Here is a 23,344-nt window from a genome sequence, read left to right as displayed (position 1 = left end):
TGTGTGCTTGAAAAAACAGGAAAATACCTCCTTCATGCAAAGTTAACCTAAACCAAGCAAAATATACTTCTAATGATTGCTACAAGAAAATCTCAAAATGGAGAGGTTTAAAAAGGGTAAGCAAGTGACCCAAATTATCATAGAATCATAGATGAAAACAGAAAATAGAATCACAGATCAAATCACAGCAAATTGCAACCCTTTACTACATGAGCTACTTGCTGGTACTTAGACAAATGGTGATGGATCACATAAAGGCCACCTTGTCTAACTCCTTCTACAGTTTAACACTTTAATACTGCATACAGTGTGTGTCAATCCACCCCAAGGGACACATTTCTTTGGAAAGCCATCACTGCACCAAAACTTATTGTAGCAATACTCCCTCCCGCTTTTAAAGAAAGTTAACTAAATAGCTGTAATGACCAAACATCCATCATCTGGCTATGCGGTTCTGAGGTGTCAAACTGATACTTAAGCAGAAAAAAAACCATACTTGGGCTGCCTAAAATTGCTGACTGTTTTAACACAAGCTTGACAATTAATTTAGGGTATTTCACTATTAGGTCCCATTAGGATCTATTGACTACAGAACTGAAAGTGATAGTTGAGTAAATGCAAGTGATTATTATCTAATTTACTTTGATGTGCAAACTGAAGGCACAGTCACAATCAATAGAAGCTGCTGTTGGTACTTCAGGCAGGTCAGTTTTCCAAAGCTGAAAGCACGAATGAATGGAAGCTGTAAAGAATAAATGTGAACAAAGACGTAAATAAATGGATCCACTGCAAAGAAGGAATTCTTTATTACATTTCCTAACCTACTCTCACAATTTAGCACTTATGTAGGAAATCTTCTATGGTTAAAATAATACCCTGTTTAAAAAAAGCAAGTAAAAATCTCTAGAGGTTTTCTGTGTCCCCCCTCCCTGGTCCTTTCTTTGAAAAGGAAAAACTCATAGCACCAAGCTCAAGTCAGGAAATGCAAATAAAAGGTATCGAAAGAAATATAGTTCAGCTCTCATTAAGAACTATAAGAAGTTATTAAACTGTGTCTGGAACAAATTAAATATTACCAATAGAATAAATACAGAATTAGAACACTAAGTTTCCCGCACATGATGTAGGAAAGTGTTTAATACCTATTTCCACTCTGCAGGATTATTTTACAATGACAACCGTTTTCTTCTCTCTCATTAACTACAGTATAAAAGTAATAAGAAAAATCAAACACTTTACATCTTCAGATGTACGCCAAGATAACAGAACCATCCACAAAGCTATTACAGTTTTAAGAGTCAACTCTGAGGAAAATTTGGAGCAATGAAGAAGTTCTGGAGTGTTACAGTTTTGCCACTAATTTGAAAGCATAAATTGGACGATCCTTGACAGGACCTCCAAGTACTCAAACTCTAATCCTAAAGAAAAATAAAGAGACAAAGGACTTCCCTTAAAAATCCACACAGCACACTGCAGATTATGGATGTGCAATTAGTACTTATTAAAAGGGTTTTAAGGAAGACAAACATGAACAAACTAAAACATTTGTTCTTAGGTGCAAGGGTTCTTGAGTTTCCTGATAAGTCCCTTAGAGGGGGAAAAAAAAAAACAAACCAAAAACAAAAAAACCATAAATGAAGAAAAAAGAGCAATTACAGACAAAACTGTGAGGGCAACACAGCCCTAACAGTCAAATGGGTTAATGACATTGGAGGAGGAGCTGCCACATGGCAGGAGTGCCCTGCCACAGCTTGCTTCTATGGGCACTGCAAGTGAGGGTTTTTTAGATGATACAGGCTGCACATCTTCCAAAAAAGTGAAGGATCAGTCTTAACTAACCAGTAATTTAGAACTGTACTAACTTCACCTTGACGCTACCCAACAGCCTGCCCCAGCACACCTCAAAACCTCTTCCCCTCTCTATCGCCCACCATTGTTTCAGGGCACAACACTGTGAGGTTTGGGGTTTTGTTTCTTCAACCGGATGTCTCTTGACAGCCTCTAAGCAATGTTTACTTCTCTCGGCCCCACAACATATCTGATATCCCAATCTCTAATGCAATTACAGTTACACTTTGCATCTTGCATTACAGAATAACTGCAAACCGGAAACCTCAAGACTAGTTTAGTGGTAACGAATTTCTGCATAGCTCAAAAACAGTACAAAAATTAAGCTTGCTTTTTGTCTTGTAAATGGCTTAGAAGTCTTTTTAAAAGACACACAAAGAAATGAAGGAGAATACAGATTAGACACACCCAGAAATGCACCCTTCCTGCTAAGGAGTCAGTACAGCAATTTACCATTCAACAAAAAAGAAATCTCACTTTATGTATGTTTATATAATAACATCTAAAAGGATGTTTGCAAAAACCCCATGTTTCCATGAAACCTATCACACGAATCAGTCTGCTCAAATGAAATAAGCAGGGACTGCTTCAAACAATCTTTTAAAATGTAAACTTGCCATTTAAGGAAAAGCAAAAGTTTTAATCACAAAGTCTGCATCTCCTGGGCAAAACCCACCTGTGTTTTGCATGCAGCCCAGAGTCTTAGCAAAGACCATCTCTGATGGCTGCAGGTGATGCCTAGGCCCTTTCCAGCTCTCCAATCCTGCTCCAGTAGGAAGGTGCAGCACTAGTGTCTACCAGGCAAGATCAGCGGGGATGCCCTCCAAGTGCAAAGCCCTGCTAAGAAGTCCTTTGGAATACTGGTGGATGAAAAGCTGGACATGATCCAACAACATATGCTCACAGACCAGAAACCAACCATATCCTGGATTGCATCAAAAGTAGCACGGCCAGCAGGTCAAGGGAGGTGATTCTCCCCATCTACTTCCCTCAGGTGAGACCTCACCTGGAGTACTGCATCCAGCTCTAGGGCCCTCAGTACAAGAAAGACATGTCTTCCTTTGGACATGCTCAACATTCAACAGGAACTCCTGTTGGAGCATGTCCAAAGGAGGGCCACAAAAATGTTAACATGGAACATCTCTCCTATGAAGAAAGGCAGATAGAGTTGGGACTGGGAGAAAGCTCTAGGAAGACCTTATAGCAGCTTTTTCAGTACTAAAAAGGGGCTTATAAGAAAGATGGGAACAAACTTTTTACCAGGACCTGTTGTGATAAGACAAGGGGTAAGGTTTTAAAGTAAAAGAATGTAGATTCTGACTAGACATAAGGAAGAAGTTTTTTTACAATGAGGCTGGTGAAACACTGGAGCAGATTGCCAGAGATGGTAGATGCACCATCCTTAAAACCACTCAAGTCCAGGTTGGACTGGGCTCTGAACAACCTGATCTAGTTGAAGATGTCCCTGCTTATTGCAGGGGGGTTGGAATTAGATGACCCTTCCAACCCAAACTATTCTGGGATTCTAAGAAAGCAGCAGATACTTTAGTCTGCTACCTCTCTAGTAGTAGAAAGAAAAAGCCATCTGGGCTGTTACAAGGTAGGCTGCTGCAGCAGCACCAAAAGAACACAAATCTGAGTTCTGGCATTCTGTTAACTCACATTAATTCAATACCACCCTAAGTTTATACAATGCTCACTCTGTTTCATGTTGTGACCTTCACACACGCTAACCTTCACAATTCCGTATTTTTAAAATTTCATTAGTCATACAGCTGTGCCACAGAATTTCCTGGTCTGGGGCAGCTCAAGATACAAATGCTTAATTGCTGTGACCATCTTTAAAACACATAATGCTAAGTACTATCTTTCCTATTTATGTGATAAGCACTCTGCTGTTTCAGGAAAATAAGTTTTTAAAACTCTTTTGATGTCTTACTTGAAAAGAATATTTCTATACCCTTTTGGAACAGCACGCCTATTATAAAGTAGGCACTGTTCATTTTTAGCCTCTGACAGATGATTTAAATTTAAAATTCTGTTTCAAAGGACAAAAAGCTGGTGTTCTATCAGAACAAGCTGGTATTATAACAACATGTATTAAAGTTTTGCAATCTTATAACTTACTTATAACTTACTTATGCTTAAAAGATAGATAACAATAGTACAGAGAAAATACTCTTAGTAAGTCTTTAGCTAAGCTGAAACTGAGTACGGTCACCAACACACAAGGCAAAGGGCTTATAATAAAAGCCTGGCTCAAGTATTTCCATGAACATGGGATGACTATTAAGAAATTGGCTAAGGACAAGTTTAAGGGATAAAAATAAATTAAAAAAACCTAACAACAAAAAAACCAAACAAACATATTTCAGTTTGGGATTTTTTTTTTTTTTAATTTTTTGTTTGTTTGATTTTGGTTTTGCTTTGAGGGGGGTGGGAGTGTTTTAAGGCATTTGTATTTTTATGTCATTTAGAAAGCAGAACAAAGATTAACAGACAGTACAAGAAATCTTCTACAGACCAAGCAAAAAAATGCTAAGAGAATGGACTTCTGTAGTTAGATGAATTTGGGAAGAAGTTATTTCCCTCTATCTTGAAGACTATAAAAAAAATTGTATCTTTTCACACCCTTTTATTATATACCTATCAGAAAACATAAGTGTGAATTAGTAAATTACCATCGCTCGTTTCTGTCTGTTGAAAGAAGGGGAGGGGGGAAGTGGGAATAACATCTGAATATAAAGGAACACTGACAGCAGATAGTCAGCTAACATCCCTCCCTTCCTCCACCCTTTAGCTCCCACAATGCTCCTGCCATCTGTCTTCAGCCTCCCTTTCCTGCATCTGTTGCTGCAAACTCCATCAGCAGGCAGGGCTCAGGCAGGTCCTGGTGGTGACTGCAGGTTCTTGCTCGGCCTCCATCAGCAGCCTATGCAGATGCAACTACTGCGGATGACCCTATCTGCAGTGACATCTTCCACTACTAGGGCAAAGAGCTGCTTCTTGCTTTATTTTGAAGGCATTGCCATCAAGAGCAATGGTTTCACACATTCTAGAGAGCAACAGTAAAATACAGACTGTGCAGAGAGGGCTTCTTCAGACCTTTTGGCTGAAACAGCATGAAACAAATAAGGTGGCAGCAGCTTTTTTAGCCTGTATTTCTTGGCTGCAGAGTAAACACATCACAACCCCAAATGCTGCCTCACATTTAGGTAAATAGAGGGAGAGGGTCAGAAAGGAGCAGCGGCTCACCTTTTCCTGAATTCTTTTGAAAGGAGTTTCAGGAAAGCCACACAGTTAATAAACAGCTCAACTGCACTGAAGGAAACTTTTGGGAAAAGAGACCTCATCTCGCCTCTAAAACAGCAGCAATGATTAATGGCCACATCTCCACGGTGGTTTATGGGTGTTTCTACTAAGTCAGAAAGACAGATAAGCTTAATATTTGCTAGTGTTGCTCTGGACTGTTCTCTGTCCATTCCTCCCAGCTGACAGCTTACCTATACATTTAGAAATACATGAAAACAAACAAAACCAAGATAGCAGAGAGTGAAAAGTCCAGGAAGAATATAACATACATTATGTGTTTACGCAAGATGAAATTACAAATCATTTTACACCTACCAACCTCTTTACAGTCCCTTACTAAAAGTGGGTAGGACGGAGCCAAGCACATAAGATCACAGAATTAAAAACAGACCCTTTACTAAGAGAACATTTAGGTAGCATTATCTGTATGACAGATTGGTGAAACAAGAACAAATTAAGTGCATCGCACTTCATGCACTTCCATCCTCAACTACTGACAAACCTTCATTCTTGCTTTGAAATTAAAACAACGAGCCACTCTAGATCTGGTGGACATCACGAAATTTTATAAAGTAGACATCCTTGAATTTCTTTCAAGATTCAAAAAAAAAAAAACAACCCTGTTTTAATGATTTGCTTCCTCTGCTGCTTCTTTACCCCTATCTCAAACATTCAATGGTCTACAGGAATTATAGTTCACTGGAAGTATTAGTACATTTATGTACTGTACAAACAAAGAAAAGTCCTCAGACATAAGAAGTTTAACCTTGATCTTGTGCAGAAGGACAAAGCTCAGAATCACTGTGGATTGCTACATTTTACTGCTAATCCCTTGAAACACTGCTACCTACTTTTCAAGGGATTTCACTTTAAACTGTCTATAAAATACTGAAAATAAAATTGAACTGCTGACCTTCTGTTCCCCAATAGAAAAAATCATATATTCGCTTTTTAACTAGAAAGAGGAAAAGATGTTTGTTCAGTTCAAAACCGCATTTATTCCCAACCAACGCTGTTTAAGAAAAAAAAAAATAAAAAAAGAGTACATTGTCTATTTCTAGACAATGCTCACTTTATAGTCTTAAGCAATTTATCAATTGCTTTACAAAAAACCCCATTCAATCCACCTCATGACAGTAGGAAAATGTGAAAAATACATATATTAAAACAATTTTCAACTTTCTAGCTCAAAGAGCACTAGTGTAAGGGCCCTGATCAGACTCTGTTCCCATGAACTTTCCAGTTTACTGCCATTCCAAGTACCGAATAAATTCTTAAGACTTCTGGATTTTTTTTACAGGTCACCTGGACCAGAATTTGTATCCAATACAAAGAGGTGAATGCAGAAACAACAACAAAATATTGAGATACTTCTCAATTTAACTCTCAAAGTTTCACAGATTTTTACCTGAATTTTGGGTTGCTGAATGCCTATTTCTCATATCAAGGCAAAGAGCCACTTTCTAAAAGTGAAGTCTTTGAATAGCACAGGTAAAAATAATCGCCAGATGCAAGATACATTCTTGACTCTGTGCTTATGTACATAACTGAAGAGGCAGCTTGAAAGATAATATTAGATCTCATTAAGAAACAGCTAATACCATTAAATTTATTCCTATATGAATCTGTACATCTTTCTGAAGAAAACTGGACGATAAGATAGTTACTCAGAAAGCTATCCTTTTAATTTCCTGTTAGGATAAGTACCAAAAGAAAACTCAGTTTAAATGAAGAGACACTCTTGGATCTTTTGTCAGATGTAGAGTGACTGCTGCAGCTTCAAGTAAGATTCAAGTCAGTCAGTCTCTTGTCAGACTGACTAATTTGCTAATGCTATACAACTGGGAAAGTACCAGCCCAGACAAGAAATGGGCATCCCAGTCTCACCCTAAAGTTAGCAGTTCTCCTTCCACCTAACAGTTCTTCAGAGTCAAGTCAGGAATCCTCTCTTAGCACTCCCAAAACACAAGTACAGAGGAAACTCTTTAATCCTCACACTTTTCCAAATAAAACAGGTTTCAAAATTACCTATCCCATAGCTCTTATGAATGCTTTGAAGTCGAGACTATTTTTGGTATGGAACGTTGGCAGCGTTCACTTATTTTATTCAAATGATTTCTTACATATCTTCCTCCAGTTTAAAAGAGGTCCTCTTCCAAAAAGTAGTGTTTGTGAGTACTCTGCCACACAATTATAGCAGCAATCCATTGTTAATTCCTCAGATGAAAGAGAAGGGGACAAATCCAAGAGAAAAATACCATTCACTGAAGGGTGAAAGGGTGAAGGGGACTTACTGAAACCCTTCTGCCATACATGCTCTAGAGAAAGCAGGCTGCTGTGGCATGTTAAGATACTCCTTACTCTGAACTCTTACCTTGCAGTTCAGGTGTCGGCTGCTCTAAGACTACTTAGGCAATCTGAAAAGTTGTTCCACTACTATTATCCCAACATGATTTTTCACTGCCCCAGAACTGCTGCTCAAAAAAACCCCCAGACTTCTGAAAGTAAACTTTTACTGGATAAAGACTAGGAATATCTGATTTTTTTTTCTGTAGAAACAGTTACCCAAACCCAAAAATAAGCAATTAGAAGAGTCTACACCTCCATGAGCAAAAAACACATTCAATAGAAACCAATGTTGTGCCAGACTCATCCTCCTTTATTCCTACTCTCAGCTCTCATGCTTGAACAAAACTGAATCCTTCCAAACTCCTCTAAATCTCCTACAGTTTTATCTTCTGCCAGGAATTTCTTCACAACACACTTTTCTGAATAAAATCTCCCTCCAATAAACAAAACGGTTCAAAATTAAACATCTGCCTTTGGCTGCTATGTCACATTCCCTTTCATGCAGAAATGTTATCTGCTCTTACACCAACGAGATGTTCTAACCTCACGTGCTCACGGACACATTTTCTTCCCTACTCCCACTAGACAACAATAAAATGCATCAACAAATGTGGAAGGGAAACAATAGTAGCCAAGTAATTTCCAAGCATGGGAAGACACTGTGGGTATTAATATCTGCAGTAGAACCGAGATTAAATAAAGGAAAAACAAGTTCAAAACCACAGGTCTGAAATTTGGAAGTTCAGCCACAGAGTTCTCGTTCCTTCCAGATTAATACAGATTTTTTAATTTCTATTGCTATTGAGTATCAATAAAAGTGACTGTGCCATCACTGTTTCATACATGAGTTTAGCTGACAGCCACACAAAATATTTAGTACTTGACAGCTTCCTGTAGTACCTTAGTATTACTTGTAGTAAAAATTCAAGAGCGACATGCCACAACTTTGTTATAAGTAATATTACAGCAAAAGTAGTCAACTTCTTCATTATCTAAATCAGGCCTTACTAAGAGAAGCCAATAGTGTTATGCAAACCTGGGGAACAATGAAAAAGGCTTCTCAAGGAAAATTCATACATAAATATTTGGAGCTGTGGAGCAGTATATGAAAGGAGTGGCAAGTTACAATCCCTTGACTCATCAAAAGTAGAAGCAAGTACATAAAAATTCACAAATTACCTTACCGTGGGGAACAGAACATGCAAGGAGATGGGGAAAAACATATGCATTCCCTCTCCCCCCCGGACTTCAGGGAAAACTTAGAGTAGAGACATCTCTCCCTTTCCTGCACCACAGAACCTCTGAATGTTTCGAGTGACTAATACCAAGCATTTTCATTTGTTCTTAGGCCTCTTGTTGAAAATTAAGCTCTGAGGAACAGATCTTGCACTGAAGCGTTGCCTGATGCCTTGTTTCTGCTCCTCTAGCATATAATACATTCAGGTTCAAAAACTCAACCCTGAAACCATGCTTTAGTTCCATGAAGGTAAGCAGCACTGTGTCACTGCATCAAATGCTGCCTTCAGGTTTCGTTCATCACAGTTTTAAGGATTCTGCAGAATTAGTCAGGGTGCTGACTCAGGTTGTAGAGATGCCACCATTTGCAGGCCAGACTCCTTAGTCTGACCAGAGTCCTGCTTTGTGCTGCCATTTTTCTCCACTTCTCCTAAACCACAGCCAGAGAGCATGTCACAACCTCCTACAGATCTCTTTACCGACAACCTTTTTCCTGAGGAATACGCAGCAGCCGCTCCTCACGCAAATGAGGATAAGCCCAGCACACATATGGGACATGCCAATTCTGGCCACATGATGATGTGTTACCAGTTACATGGGAAAAGGCTTTCAGCTCACAAGTCAAGATTCCTGAAGTTTCAGTAACTTACTGCAGTCAGAAAGTATGTTATAGCAGCCATGCATCTGACGAGTGCCTGAAGCACAAAGTCAGCAGCTGAGATTGAAAGTTTCCATTACCCCCTGGCTGTAAATTCTGTTTCTAAGGCGCACAACTGTCAGAATCTTGCTTATGAACTAGGTTCAAAACCAGTTTTATAAACATACATATAGACACACACAGAGGAGGTTTGTAATTCTAGTTAATACATTTAAGTTAACCCAGGGATTTCACACCCTCCTCGTCTGAGGTAAAATGCTTTAGCTTACCAAGCACCCTCATCTCCATCATCATAAACCAGCACTCTAGGAATAATGGAACAGACCTTTCCAGTTCCTATACAAATCCAGGACTGGCAGAAAATACCATTCCATGATCTTCAGGGAGAAATAAGAAAGAAAAACTAATACTCTGACTGTTTAATCTTGAAAAACAAACTCAGAGATCAAATATAAAGACGTCTAACTCTCACTCAACAGCATTTTTGGGGCTGGTACATGATAACTTGAGAACTAATGGTATGAGACAACCCAGCTTATCGGGGAATGTGCTAAGCGACAGACAAAGAGTTACTGATTTTGGTGCAAGATGGAGAAATCAGAATCAGCCTCTTAGGAAAATCTGGATCCCCCAACTACCTGCTGCTTCAGGGAAAGGATCTATCTAACGTGACCTGCCATAGCCTGCATGCATGAGAGGCAGTTATTTAATTTACCTCTATGCACACAAGAACATATAGGAACACAGCTGTTCAGAATGTCTGTGTTTCACATTAAAAAAAATGGGCTACAGATAAATATTGAAGGTCAGCAGTAAGAGGTAGGACAAGAGGTCACAAGGAAAATACATGCTAAAAAGAAATGCAAGAAGTCAAACTAGTTAGGAAAACAACCCAGTGTGAGGAGCAATGACTGTAGCAGGAGATCTGCTGGAAGGATTATGCATACAGCTGGTGAATAAAAAAGCAGGAGTAGGATCATTTAAAAGAAAGGAGGGGGGGAAAGAGGGTGACGGAGCAGGTAGAAAATGAGCTGCACAGAGGCTCTATTATGGGGAACAACTCAGAGCAGCTGACACAGACAACAGTCTCCAAAATTAGGAGGGGTAAAATAAGAGCTGCAGGAGATCCCTGAAACAAAAGGGTGTGAAGAGACAGCACAAAGGAAAGTAGGCATTAAACCCGTGATTCTGCAATGTCTTAAAATGAGACTCTTAAAATCAGGGAAAGAAAAATAGACTATAAAAGGTTTGTATCTGTATTTGTAATTCTGTGTTTTGTGTTCCTACTAGCTTAAAAAATAAACAGGACAAGCTCATTTTCTCAGTCCTCTCTGCTTAGTACAATTCAAGCTTTGTTACTACAGTGCAAACAGTAATTGCAATCCAAGATTAATTAACCGAGTTATTAGAAACAGAATTCCACAGCAAATATACTACACTAACCTTTAAATATTTTCTGTTCTGTGAAATTCCCTGATTTCAGCAGTTATCCAGAGTGCCCCTGGGTAACACACACAAAACCATGTGCCAGATACAAAACAACATGAACCAAGCGTACAGTCTCTCCCTATTCATTAAAAACACAATATTTCAGCAAGCAGAACTGTTTTTTTAACATGATAACACACTTGAATATGTACCATTTGAACATGATGTTATATGGAATATATAAAGAGCATTACTGAAAATACACATTACAGTTTTAGCTCTATTTCTACTACACACCAATTCTAACATGAAAAATTAATCATTTAAAGTTCCCTCAAAGCCTCCACACCAGGAGAACTGCCTTCCAGCCATTATCAAATGGAGGAACAAGCCTTCAACTGATTTTATAAGTGACCTACAGCAACACTGGCGGCATGGCTGCTCTGCAAAGCAACAGCTCAAGCAGTCAGCCCTAAAGAGCTACAAAACAGAAACCTGAGGGGAGGAGATCCCCAGGAGGTATCTGCAATCAGGAGATGACAACAGCTCCTTTATGGAGCAGTTAGAATTTGGAGTAACTGGTGACCTCAGCAGCCTCAGCTGCTAATCTGCTTCCTCCTTCAGGAAGGTTTGGGATCGCTGACTCCCACCCCACACCAATACAGCCCTATCACACTACACAGAGCTGGCACAACGACTCCTCCCACTCCCCACATCCCGAAAGCTTCAAGCTGACTTCCCCTGACATATACCTCTACGTACAACACTCACCCAAGTCATGAATGCTTTCAGCATCCCTGCGATGTAGCTTAACTGCATAAGATTTCTTAAGATCATATTCTAAGTTGTCTCTCAAAAGCGCAGGGCACATGTAAATCTTCTAACTGAAACTGGCGTAACAAAGGGATATATTTATTTAGAAACCACAGGAATAAGACCTCAATAACCTGTTCTGCCAGTGCCATTTCCTTTAACTGCTGGTTAAGACACCAAGGTTGGTTGCTGTATTCAGTACTCGCTGTACTGGGTACTGTACTCAGTTCAGAAATATACTTGGGCACACGCCTAACCCTAGCTTACTCCTATATATCTACTTTACATATATAGCTTAGCTCATATGCTATATTCATGCATTCTTTCCAGCAGGCAAAGCTTTTTTTGGCTCAGAAAAACTGACACGCTGGATAAGACGACAGCCAAAGTCCATACTGGCTATCAAACCACAAAACTACTTCCACCAGGAAAAATGCAGTCATCGTTTTATTTTTTTGAACTGAATTTTCATGTATTGATGAAAGCTGTAAAGTGTTCTCCTATGAGGAATCCATATGGACTGCAGGTAAAGCATACTGAAAAGGCCATTTGTGGACCATAAGAGCTACTGTTGAGATCTACAAACCTGAGTTGCACCTCAAGCTGTCAAAGCTGGAAAAAAATTAGACAAGTGATTATTAAGAATCTAATTAGGCATTATTAGTAAGTAAAAGCATGCCTGTATTTTCAGGAAACAACTACAATTATTACAAAAAGAAAAAGAAAAAATGTAAAAAAATTACGTAATTAATGCAAGATAAATTTATTTGGGAAGTATATCTGGTAATGGGGGTCTAAGAGTGGGATGAAAGTATTTTTCCCTACTGTTCACAATTACAGGTTAGAAAGTATTATACCACTAGTATAACATAATAGGCAGTAGCCTACAAATTCATTTACTATACTAGATGTCTGTAACTATGTTTAAGTAATGCTAAAGTTGCATTGAAAGGCTTAAAATCAACACTTCAGGCACCTGGGATAACTGATGTAATTACAGTAAACTTTTAAGGGAAAGGAATCCAGACATCCACTCAGTACATACCTTTCATTCTTAGTTACTGTCAGAATCAGAATTTCTGACATAACTAACTCATACGAAACACTAAGAACAGGTATTGCTTTTCTTGGGTTTAAATTCTTCAAAAAAAAAAAAAAAAAAAAAAAAAAAAAATCAACAACTACAAACATTCTGATCCACAGAAGTCCACCAAGAAATATTTCCACACAGCAGCACAAAGAGTTCCATCAAGTTGAAATGTTTGTATTGCTTTTTCCTCTGTAAACAAGGAGGAAGATCAGTCTTTCAGAAGCTGTGAGCAGGTCTCCAGACTCACAATGTCAGGAGCCTATTTGTGTCACAGTTGTTCTGAGTGCCTTTACAGGTTAGGCTTTCCACCAAATGTTGTGGTACTGTAGCTACAGACATCTGATCGCAGTTTGGCAAATCTGCCCAGTGTTAAGACACTGATAACTTTGCTTGTACCTGTTTGCTTCTGGTCTTATCAAATGATCTCACTCCTGTGAACAGAGGTATCCCTGAAGAACCAAACAGGACCTTCCATACAGGTGCATGAAGTCTCAAAAAATTATCCTATTAAAGAACATTTCCCTGAAGATTTTTATCTTAACCACTCAAGGCACATATTAATATTGCAATCACTTTTCAAAATATTCTATTGTGAAAATACAAGATGTAACTTATTTTTTGATTCAAAACTGTAAGCAAATGAGGAACAAGTTTAAAAGTACAGAATCCCGCTACATACAATATGATTTCTAAAATAGGTTAAATACTTTTCGGATAATTTCAGATTTGCAACAACTGAATGATCACAATAAACATATTAAACTCCATCTATAACTTCATACTAATTTAATTGCAGAAATGACAGATTTTTTTACATTTTTAAGTACGTTTTCCATGTAGTTCTCTTTCAGAGAAAGAAACAAAAACAACTGAAAAAAAGCCAGCTTGCTCAGCCAGATTAAGGATGAACTGGAAGACCCTGACACCCACATACTCAAAAAATCATGTAGAGGAACATTATTGTCCACAGTTCAGTGAAGCTTAAGAACATTTTTAGTTCAATTTGTGAATATTTACTCTGTTGCTAATCTCATTTCCCTTTCAAAGGCCAAAAGGTTTATATTCTCCTTCATGCTTTACTGAACCTACACCTAGGCAGTTGCTTCCTTGTGGGAAAAGCATTAGAATGATCCATGTTTTGAAGAATTACATCTTTACCAAGCTAAATATAGTCCATCAGAATATGCACACAAAGAATGGAAATAAACATAAATATTAATACGAAAGTTAGATTTAATTTTGTTACTGAATTTAAGTGCTGCCTTATTAGACACAGCAAGTATACTGGGTACCCATGTTTTAAAGAACAGGGAGTGGAAGAGATACCCCTACACCTCCTGCCAGCTGAGATGTCCAAACAGTTCTTCCTCTGCTTATTCCTTCCAGTGAGCTATTATCAATTTACTGCCTTTTGGGAAAGTATATAAAACCTTCACCTGCTGTCAACACCGTTTGGGCAAGTTCGCTTTCCCTCCCTCGTCCTTGTTTTAAAGGGTAGAAGAAAAAATTACTCCATAAAACAAATATCACAGAAATAAGTTCAACAACTAAAGATGACTCTAAACTCAGAATCCAGATTCCAAACAAAGCAGTGGATTTTTTTTTATTATTTTCACTGAACATTTAACTGAAAACTATTATAAAAAAGGACACGAGATTCCAAAGATAAAACTCTAAAGAATTTTACAGTACACATTTGAAATAGACACAAAATGTGGGCCATAGTAAGATACAAGCTTAATTTTGAGTAGACATTTTTGTAGAAATATTAGAATAATTTTACTATAATTAAGTCTACAGTTTGATGAATCATTTGCTTTAGGATTATGTGTTTATTTTGCTTTTACATTAACAGCCTTTGCAAGAATATTTTAATTTTGCTACCTACACAACACAGAAAAAATATAAAGAACACTTACTGGAGTTTCTATTCCAGAAAATTATTACAAAAAGATTTCTCACTATTAGTCATTAAGCACAAATACAAGATGTTCAAAGCTAGACGCTGATCTGTTGGAAAGGCCAGGGTTATAAATATATTCATTTCATTTAAAGACATATAGCAGATAATTTGAAAACGCAGTGCAAAAGCCAGCTGTAGCATCTCAGTTTTTATCCTAGTACTTCAGAATTTCCTTTCCAGTTTGAAGGAAACAGAATCATTTGCAACAACACATGTAGATGCTTTATTTAAGACTGGATCGCATTTTTAATTCTAACTGGCTCACCTGCACTTTATTAAACAAATTAAGTCTAATTTTAACATCTGATAACACTTCATTGAACAAGTATTTAACAGAACTCACAACAAATATCAAGGCACATGAGGACTTCATACACTGCTTCCCATATGAAGGCTCAAAAATGTCAATAATTAGCCTGCATAACTTCCTTCTGAAGAAGGTAACATTACTTTCATTTTATAAACAGAGAATGAGTAAGAAATAATAAATCCACCTGGTAAAGTAATGAATGAAACTAAGATTCCCAGTTTCCTGCTCCATGCTGCAGCCTCAGAGCGCTGAAAGTTCATTCTGTGTTCAGTCTTTTTGTGTTTATTTTTTGGTACATTTGTAATGACTTTCATTTTATTAAAAGTTTCTATTAATAAATCTCTTCTAAGCCACAGAGATCAACTACAGTTACTAGAAACAGATAACAGGGTATATGAATTAACAGAAAGGTAGCCAGACTGTACCACAAAATGAAGCCTACAGAAAACATCAACTTCATTAGGTTACTTCAGGTCTTCAGAGACGGTCCAGGAAGATACTCTTGATGTACTGAATGCAATTCTGTTCCACGCCCACAGAAAACCCACAAGCCTTCTTTCTTCTCAATACTTTATAAGCTATTACTTAGTTCTTAGAATTCAATCAAAGAATTATATTAAGCCTGCTCCACCATAGGCTATGAATGGCTGCTACTCCTCCATACCTCCCACACCATCGCGTCCTTCCTACAATGCCTTCAGGGGAAAACATCCCAAGTCAAAGCAGTAGGTAACAGGAAACAGGAGCCAAAAAGAAACGGTAGCAATATCCAGTGCCTAATTAATAGTCTGAGCCTATCTTTTTTTCATGTCTTCTTTTTGAAAGTAACAGCTAATACTGATTTGTCTCAGATCATTGAAGGAAAAAGACTTGCTATTTAATCATCCATCCAGCAGTTGAAAAAATAAATAAATCAATCACAAATACTATGCTACATAAAAGCAAAACCCAAGCAATACACCCAGTTCACTTGTTATCTTTAGTTACAAAAATAACACTAAACTTGAACCACTCACCTTTGGCACACTGTTAAAAGGATCCAGGCAGTGAAAGGCAGGACTCTCCAACAAAGCTACGTACACCACTATCTGAAACAACAAACAACACGTATTTTAGATTTGGCACTAAACTTGGAAGACCTTTAGCTAGGTAACTTAGTTTTCATACTAGCAGAATCTCCTAAAAGCAGGCAGAATGGCTCTAACTTGATCCACCTGTTTAGCATAAATAGAATCCATCTTCAATTTAACTTTTTTCAATGAATACAAGGTCAATTTCACCATAGTCAATCCAAACCATCTAGGAAAAAAAAGCAACTACAAACCCAGGCATCACAATACAGAGAAAAATCAATCAAGAAATGGAACTAAGAATTCAGCCCAGTTTTAGAAATATTATATTTTTAAAAAACACCATTATTTACCATTTCCTTTAGTACTACATTAGTCAGTTTAACTTGTCCATACTTCCTAAGAAAATGGAAACACCGTTATACATAGAAAACAGGTACATCAGCAAAAGCATAGCCAGCAGTTTTGTGGGACATGACTCTTTCCACTCATGAGGCACTCACACACATTCAGATGTGCAGTCCAGCTGGATTACTACTGTGTGTGCTTTGGGGTTGTCTGGCACAAGAGATACTGACCCAACATGAGTGAGCTCTGACAGAAGTGGTGAAGCTTGTCATAGGGCCAGAGAACTCTGTTAAGGGAAATTCTGTTAAATATTTTTACCCACAAAAGTAATCTTTCAGAAAAACTTCAACGTATTTATACATTTGTTTCTGTTTTTTCATGACACTTCTAACTCAACAGGATGTCTGACAAATTCGGGTAGTAAATCCATTAAGATCTAATTCAAAAAGAAAGAAAAAAAATCTGAACATCTTTCTGTGCTGCAGCCCCTAGCTTGTAAGGACAATATATTACAATGCCTACTCAACCTGAGGCCACTCATGCAGAAATGTTTCTGTTCAAAGTCTTCTCTGAACAGATTCCAACCAGCTGCCGCTCTACAAAAGCATCCTATGAAGAAATTCAATTAAAAAGAGAAATTCACCTAGTGATCTCATGCAGCATCTGAAGAGAGTCTACAAAGATTCTGGAGAAGGACTTCATCAGGGACTGTAGTGATAGGACAAGGGGTGACGAGTTCAAACTTAAACAGGGGAAGTTCAAATTAGGTATTAGGAAGAAATTCTTTACTGTGAGCATGGTGAGGCACTGAACAGGTTGCCCAAGGAATCTGTGGCTGCCCCATTCCCTGGCAGTGTTCAAGGCCAGGTTGGATGGGGCTTTGAGTAACCTGGTTTAGTGGAAGGTGTCCCTGCCCATGGCAGAGGGCTGGAACTAGGTGATCTTAAGGTCCCTCCCAACGCAAACCATAATGAACGAGCAGGGGGGGAAGTACTGACAAATATTGAAGTATTATAAATGCCTCACACAGACGTTCAAAGGTGAGCTTTAGACTTCCACCCATTAATAAGTGGAGTAACAGAACTACTAAAACTATAGTTTGACAAACATATAAGCATAAATATATCGTTAAGGGGTAAAGCACAAGAGTGTCTAATCCTCAGCTCCCCAGCTGCAAGGGAAGCTACAGCATTGTCAGCCCTCCTGAAAAACACAAAAACAATACCCCAAACCAACCAGAAATGGAAGATAGCAAATTACAAGGCTCTTCTTCAAACAGAAAAGCCTCCTGATCCAGCTCAGCTGTGACAGCAGAGAGTACACAGGGCTGAAGGGTCACCTACCCCCTTCTCCTCTGACAGGGTTCCACAGCTGGAGCACTTTCTGCCCCACCACCCAACCCAGCTTTTCAGCTTTCTGCAGATACAGACTGTAAGGCAACCACACTTCGCTACATCAGTTTTCCTACCCAGTTACACACCTTAACCGTGCTCTTGCTGAAAATTTTTATTTGAAACTATAGAACAAATATCAAGTATACGGGAAAGATCCTTCAATAAATGAAGCAACATTAAAAGCCTGAGGCATGACAGATCTATTTTCCTACCAGTTGAGCATTTTGTAGTACATGCTTTTCTCCTGTCAATAATGCAAGAACATTTTTAATACTGAGGGGAAAAAGTGAGAAAATAAAAGTAACTTCATTTTTTGTTACAAGATCATCTGAGGTAGTTTCTTCCCCCTCCTACCTCACAAGTCATCTATTACCCATTACGATCCACCACTGAATACTGCACCAAGCTTCAATTTTGTTTAGGATTTTTTTATTGTTGTTGCTTAAAGGGAAAGCCAACACCTCTCTCAATTATTGCTTCCACCTTCACAAATGCACATTTACATTTAGAACCTGCATTTGAAAGTGAGAAGAAAAACAGGACTGTTAATCACAAATGCCTGAAAAAGCTACCTTTGTATTTATTAAGTCAACTGGGGAAGTAGTACAGTTGAGGAAAATAAGAGTCCAAATTCCATCTAAACACATAAGAAAAGAATGAGTCATGTGTTTATCTCAGTATAACAATGCTAACTTCCTTCTCTACAAGAATGGTTTTATTTTCACAGCTCAATTAACGTACATTAAAAGTAGCTCAGGATGTTAATGGTGATAGGGCAAAGAGCCAAAGGAAGAAGATGCACAAGAAAACCTCATTCCTACCAATACTTCAAATAAAACACTGATAATTTAACACATACATGAGCGCAAGATTCAGAGTGGCCTCTGTCCTCTCTGGGCTCAATTCCATTGTATTGCGACCTTCCATTTTTCTCTTGCTAAAAATCTTCACTTTGCTATGGAAAAGCCAGAGGAAGTTTTCTGCTAAGAGTCACACATAGTCTCACTTCCCCAGAAGCATAACCAATTTCCATCCACACCCCCACAGCCCAAAGCTTTGCCTGCAATGCAGTGAGTTGCAGAGTGACTCAAACTCGCGATGGAAACCTGGACAGCAAATAATTCACTTATACTTTAAATATGTTCTTTGAAACAACCTTTCAGTTACAGAAGTTTGAGATCTTTCTTCTTGAATGGAAACAGTGGTTAGGGTATGAGACTATCTGCCTCCACATAGGAGGCTTGTACCGTAGATGGGGTTTTCTGGTTCTGCTGCCACGTCCTACCAGCCAGGACTCTAAAACCTGTATTTGATAGTAAAGCCAGACTGGGGAATGAATAGTTAAACTTAGAATATGAAAGAATCTCCATCAACCTTCAAATTAAGTCAACAACTTCTCTGAAATGCAGCAAAGCAAACAGGCACAGAGCTGGGCAGTCATGTCTTGTGGTATCATGAGTTCCCATTACTTCTATACTAGCTGGTGTGACATCTAGCTGTCATATCCCAACCTAACACCAACACTATTGCAGTAGTGTCAGCCCTGCTGCATATAAAATGCCACAGTTCCTTACCATATGTGACTGCTTCCATATCCTATGATTCCTGTGAGACCCAGAGCAGAGGAACAGAAGACGACCACAAGGAACAGGAATGGCAGAATATAGGAACTGGATGAACATGTGATTACAAACACACAAGGTAGAAAGACAAAACTATCTACATTTGAACAGCAACCTCAGCCGCTCTCCTTTGGTTTCTATACCAAGGTCTTCAGAACACAAGGACTATATAAGTTCCACAGCAAAAAGTACTCTTAAATAGTCAGAAATAAAAGTTTGAACTTGATGCTTGAAAAAAGCATCGGAAGATGAGTATCAGTAACATCTAATAAGCACCTTATATTTAATTGTGTAATCTTTATAGATTACAACCTTAAGATAAAATTAGTGCTCTTGTACTGATTACATTACAAATAACATCCAAAGTTATTAATCACCCTTCCTTTCAGTAATAGCTCTGATGTGCCCCACTTTCTTTATCTCCATGGTTAAAATCCAGATTCAGCCTTACAATGACTATTTCAATGACAGCTCTCTCAGGCTCTCTCTCTAGTACTGGACTACCTCCTATTTAAATTCCGACATGAAATAGCTAAAATAATCTCTGATACTTAATATGCTAATACACAAGAATGACCCGACCATAAACCTGTACTGCACAGAGTGGGTATTTTACCTCTGATGGTTAAGGCATTCAAGTGACTCCAATAACTTTGATAAAATTCAACAACTGACATATTATTGGTGACCTTCTGGAGAACAAATGAAAAGCATCACATTAATACAAATTCTCCTGTGGAGAAGATCAGGCTGGCAATCTGCCAGTTCATTACACCATCTCGCTCTACTCCAACATTAAATATTGCCTTCCTTTGTAATTGACTGAAATGCACTGGAGCAATTGCAGGTAACCACTTTGCGCTATTAAAGTATTCCATTAAGACTTCTCCATCAGGCAGATATTTCAAATGAAGTTATATCAAAATAGGCTACACTCAAAATATTTTAACTATGCAGACAATTGGGCAAGCACAATCCAGCTCCACAGAGCAGCACTCAAAAGCTCGATGCCTGAATTTGCTTAATGGGAAAAGAAACTCACTAAGTTGATTCAAGACTCTAGTATGAGCTGAGTATTTTAACCTCCTAGTCATATATATATCCTCACAAAACTCACTTAATATTACCTTCTTCTAAAGCTAAGAAAATGGTAATGCTAAAATATGCAACCATTCTTTAACTCGGATAAGTTAAGGCGATCACTGGATATTACATTTTAAAATTAAGTATGAAACACGGGGAGAAAACAGAAAGCAAGACTGGATTCAAATAATGTACAAGGTTTCAAAAGGCAGCAAATTGCAACGTTGCATTACCATGTGTATAGCATTCTGGAAACAAAAAAAATTAAAATCCTTTCACGCTGTACACTCTACACAACTAAGATTTTCTTCTCTAAAGATTGCAGTTCCTTAACATCAAGAAGGCAAGTGAAATGGGCACAAGAACAGGTTTACTCCCTTGCATGCAGAGAAGACTGTCACATACTTAAAACACCACAAAACATTTAAGTCCATATGCCAGCTGTGAAAATGAGAATAGCTCTTGAAGCAAAGAAACTTCTGTGTTTTTTTTTTAAGCAGCCGAGGTTTGGAGCTATCACTAGAGGCTGTAAGGGTTACCCTAAGAAGTCCATGTCTCTTCTGAACAGTGCAAGGCAGGAGGTTGTGTATCTTATCTGTGCTCTTATCTGGCATGTAAGAGCTGTAGTACACCTCTCAGCCATGCTGTCTGTTTCGGGTAAGTTATTAAACATGTATCATTGGTCACTCAGACCACTTTTTTGGTTTTGTTTTAAATAGACATATACTTGGCAGGGAGTAGGGAGACATACACAGCTAGAGACAGTGCAATGGCTCACACTTCAACCCCATGCAATCAAAGAGGCTACGCTGACCTATATTCTCACTTAACTCCTGTAGTCAAATGAATATCCTCTTCAGACTTATGTATACAAGATATGTTTCAAAAAACAAGGACATTTTTGACATCTACTTGCACAATCACTAACTCCCAATCTTCTCAGGAAACACAAGCAGTTGATTGTCTAAATAATATCAACATTTAAAATAACTACTGTATTTCAAGGAACAACTTCCATTGCCACCTTCCTCTATAGTTGCAATCCAACTACATGCATGACTCGCATCTTTTTACATTGGAAAGAAACAAGGAGGGTGACATCTGTTAATGACTGCATCTGCTAAGAATTCTACAATATATATAATACAGAATCACATTGTTTTATTAAAAGTAATCACATACTTCTCACATTCTTTCAGCTACAAGTTTTCCCAAAGAGTCTGAGCTATTAAAAAACCTCATACTGATACCAAATTACTACCCAAATTCACTGTAATATGCAAGTTTCTAAATTCCTGGCTTAAGCAGGATTTCCCAACTTGATACTTATTGATATTGACCTAATTCAAATTTGGTTATGCTGAGCTGCAAACTTCCAGGGCTGTCCCTGCATGCGAAAAAGTGAAAAAAAACCAAACCCACAAAGCAGACAGGAGAAATCGTGAATGGGAGGCCAGGAAGCCTTTCCCCCAGCAAGGCTACAAACTCATTGGGAGGACATGGAATATTGCAGTCACAGAAAAACAAACAACAAAACCCCAAAACCAACAAGAACCCCCATGCACCTGTCTTTCAGATGGATAATTGAGCATCAAAATAAATGCAAACCCTGTCTAGTCACTCTGCAAGCTGAAGGAAGCTCACAACAAAAGTACCATGCCAGCAAAATAGCCCCAGGTTTTTTAAGCGCTCCTATTCAGGAGCCATCTGTGAAAAGTGAAGTATTGAAACTCCATTTTACCTCAATTCCCCTGTTTTTTCTTTTCTATGTACAATAGGAATAGGAATACACAAGCTTTCTCATTTTCCTTATTTTAAGGGTCTACAGCTGGCTATGTAAGCGTATGCATAAATATCACTAAAGCCCACACAGAAGAAGCAACAAAAGTCTTGATTTATGCTTAGGACAGCTCTGAGCCCCTCAAGAACCCTTACAAATATATTCTGAAAGACATAAATTACCAATTATAATTGCAGATAGATCAGCAGAACCTGAACTATAAGTACCAAGGCTGTTCTTAAACTTTGTCTCCCAGTATCTCTAAGGAAAGAAAAGGATAAGACTTCAACCTTAGGTAGTGCTTAACTAAGCAAGCTTCTCAGTCCATGGCTTGAACGTAAGGTAATTATTTTGGTATCCTTAACAGGATACCTTATTATTCAAATTAAAGATTTCATTTTTAGAAACATCTTAGCATTTATAGTTAGGTAACATTTTTGGCACTTATAAATTATTATTTTGTACATGTAGTTTAATAATTTGTTCCTCTGGAACTTCAGACTTTTCCTGATCGATACTTTAAATTTTTGGTTTGTAAAAAAAAAAAAAAAAAAAAAAACAAAACAAAAAAAACCCCACAGTGACAGTATTTCCATTAAGCAAAAATAAGATCAGAATCTTTGAGCACCTGAGTGGCCACCAACTCATCAGCTCAAGCATCTCCTTCACAAATCTATTTTTCCTACTGTGTATTGCCATTAAAATGTTTTATGTAACACATACGTAACCAGTTCTTTCAAACCTCTCTAGTAGAGTCAGAGCTTTAAATTCAGTACCTGTGGATTTCATGGCTATGAAAGATGACTACAAGCAACATATTAATACACTCTTTACAGCAATCGAGTAATCTGCACATGTAAATTACTGAAAATACACACCCCTACTGGAAAAAGGCATTCACCAATGCTTTATGGAGAAGTGAAAACACAGATTCCGATGAATTGGCTACCACAGAAGGATGCAATGCTAACTCACTATCAGAGGAACACTAGGCAGAGACGCCTGGTTATCACTTGTAGCTAGGGAGACTCATGTTTAAG

At 38.1% G+C, this 23,344-nt stretch overlaps 1 protein-coding gene across 3 annotated transcripts in view; it reads right to left on the bottom strand.

Moving 5' to 3' along the window:
• The window catches only part of NCK2 (NCK adaptor protein 2), an 87,798-nt gene that overhangs the window by 39,187 nt on the left and 25,267 nt on the right, over positions 1–23,344 (bottom strand). For 2 of the 3 annotated variants that reach the window (XM_080613690.1, XM_080613688.1), the window contains one exon: positions 16,024–16,095. The gene's annotated coding sequence lies outside the window, so the exon portion shown is untranslated. Of the gene's footprint in view, positions 1–16,023; positions 16,096–16,430; positions 16,554–23,344 lie in introns of those variants that run through there. The other variant, XM_080613689.1, reaches the window with a different exon arrangement.

The sequence above is a fragment of the Psittacula echo genome (genome assembly GCF_963264785.1).
Source record: "Psittacula echo genome assembly, chromosome: 3".
NCBI lineage: Eukaryota > Metazoa > Chordata > Aves > Psittaciformes > Psittacidae > Psittacula > Psittacula echo.
Note: the sequence above shows the minus strand (reverse complement) of the source record. Positions and strands in the feature narration are given on the sequence as shown.